The sequence below is a fragment of the Chrysemys picta genome, chromosome 7 (genome assembly GCF_011386835.1).
Source record: "Chrysemys picta bellii isolate R12L10 chromosome 7, ASM1138683v2, whole genome shotgun sequence".
NCBI classification, from domain to species: Eukaryota; Metazoa; Chordata; order Testudines; family Emydidae; genus Chrysemys; species Chrysemys picta.
In genome coordinates this window covers 74,498,905-74,501,605 of record NC_088797.1, presented here as the reverse complement: position 1 = coordinate 74,501,605, position 2,701 = coordinate 74,498,905, and positions in this window count along the sequence as shown.

Below are 2,701 nucleotides of genomic sequence, written 5' to 3'. Positions count from 1 at the left end.
AGCGAAGGTACCTGCCCCCATATTGAATAAGGGCAAAGAAGCCATCTTTAATTCGGCCGTGGACGTTTCTGGAAGACATCTTGCCTGGGAGCGAGAGAACCATTGACAGGATCTGGGGCGTTAGCAGCCATCTTGCAAGAGGGCATAGCTAGCTATTAGCAGCCATCTTGAATGTGGTAAAGTCAGCCAGCAGCGACAGCCATTTTGAATGAGGGCAAGGAATCCTTGCTCAGGCTAGGGTGACCAGATGTCCCGGTTTTATAGGGACGGTCCTGATTTTGGGGTCTTTTTCTTGTATAGGTTCCTATTACCCCCCCCATCCCCGTCCTGATTTTTCACACTTGCTGTCTGGTCACCCTAGCTCAGGCTGAGAAGCCTGTGGCCGGTGCTGGGCCAAGTGCCCTGCTATTAGGGTTACCATATTTAACAAATAAAAAAAGAGGACCCTCCAAGGGGCCCTGGCCCCGCCCATTTCCCACCCCAGCCCCGCCCCAACTCCGCCCCCTCCTCCCTCTCACTCCCAGCCACGCAAAAAGGGCTGCCCGAGCGCTACCGGCTTCATGGTTTGCCGGGCAGCCCCCAGACCCTGCGCCCCCAGCCGGCGCTTCCCCAGCGCAGCTGGAGCCCGGGAGGGGAAGCGCCCAGCCGGGGGCGCAGGGTCTGGAGGCTGCCCGGCAAACCGTGAAGCCGGTAGCGCTTGGGCTTCGGGCAGCCCCTATGCCTCCGGACCCTGCTCCCCGGGCCGGGCACTTCCCCTCCCGGGCTCCGGCGGCGCAGGGTCCGGAGGCATGGGGGCTGCCCAAAGCCCGTAGCGCTCAGCTCTTAAACAGAACCGAAGAGTCAGCGGAGGAGCAAAAGGCTCTGCTCCTCCCCTGACTCTTCGGCTCTGTTTAAGAGCCGAGCTGCCTGAGCGCTACCGGCTTCAGGCAGCCCCCATGCCTCCGGCCCCTGCGCCGCCGGAGCCCGGGAGGGGAAGTGCCTGGCCGGCGGCTGGGGTCCGGAGGCAAGGGGGCTGCTTGAAGCCCATAGCGCTCGGGCAGCTCGGCTCTTAAACAGAGCCGAAGAGTCAGGGGAGGAGCAGAGCAGCCGCGGGAGGGAAAGTGCCCAGCCGGCATTTTCCCGGACATGTTCGGCTTTTTGGGAATTCCCCCCGGACGGGGGTTTGATTGCCGAAAAGCGGGACATGTCTGGGAAAAACCGGACGTATGGTAACCCTACCTGCTATTATCCCTCATCCTGTGTTGTGCTGAGTACTTGCGGGCCACTCTCCCTCCACTGCTGGGGAAAACTGGAGCTCTCGGCAGCCCTCTAAAGAGCAGCAGGGCCCGGCCGCTCTGCCTGCATCCCCCACCGCATAGGTAGGCCAGGCACCAGGCTGAGGTGGGCGGCGGCGTGAAGGGTTTGGTGGCCAGGCCCTGGATGGCGCTGACACCCTTCATTGGCCCTGCAAGAGGACACTGCTGAGTTCAGCAGAGCCCCTCCTGTCCCAGTGTGTCACTCCCCATACAGACATGGTGCCAGCGCCAAGCTCCCGGAGCCCCGTGCTGCCCCAATGCCAGGGTCCCTCGGCATGCTCAGAATCCAGACCCTCAATCTGGCACCTCCCTCCAAGCCTCAGAACCCTCTGTCCTGCTCTCTCAGCCCAGCGCTGACTCCTCCGACTCCCCATGACGGGAACACGGCACTCTCCCACAACCACCCCCCAAAGGGGTGGTGTTTACAGTTTAACACTCTCAGGGGCATGCAGTAATTGTGAAGCAGTCAACACCCTCCCCACCCAGTCTAATATCTAATGCTCTTTACTTAACGGCTGAAGCCCAAGGGAGTCCAGATCATACAGAACATCCTAAATGCAATGTCCCTCACTAGCTCAACCCTCCCTATGGAGGGTCTTGGGGTATTGTCTGTTATCACCTTCACCGACCCTGCCCCTGCAGCAGTATCCCTCGTCTTAATCTAGTGAAAAATGGTTCTTTTCCCCCCGTCCCCCACTGTGAGTTCCTTTATAGACTCCTGCTGGGTAACCTGCTTTTTTTCTGCCTTTTGATAATTCTCCATTACTTCCAACTCCCTCCCCACCTTCTGACAAAAAGAGGAATGTTTTCACCCAGGTAGGTACATTTGTCCCAATGTATTTTACTTGGAGTAGACCATTGTTGAGGGCTGATCACTCATCCTATCTCTAGCCTGGCAGAGACGTCACACCCCTGCTAACTCAGAGTGGATCCACATGCATATCTGCTTTTCATGATACAGCAATTTTCATGATACAGTTTCATAAAATGATCTACAGTTCAGAAGTGGTACAACCAGAACCCCTAATTTGTTACAACATACCACAAAATATGCTGTCAGTTCTGTCAAAATACCTCTGGGTGTATGTGTGTTATCAGGAGGTGAATGACTGGTGAAAAATAAAATCATAACACAAACCTGAGAGTCACCCTATGAAATTAATAGGCTGCAGGCTTAAAACAAACAAAAGGAAGTACTTCTTCACACAACACACAGTCAATATGTGGAGCTCGGTGCCATGAGATTTGTGAAGGCCAAAAGTATCACAGGTTCGAAAAAGAATTAGATGAGTACATGGAGGATAATGGCTATTAGCCAAGATGATCAGGGATGTAAACCTATGCTCTGGGACTGGACAGCAGAGGATGGACAACTCAAAATTGCCCTGTTCTGTTCATTTGCTCTG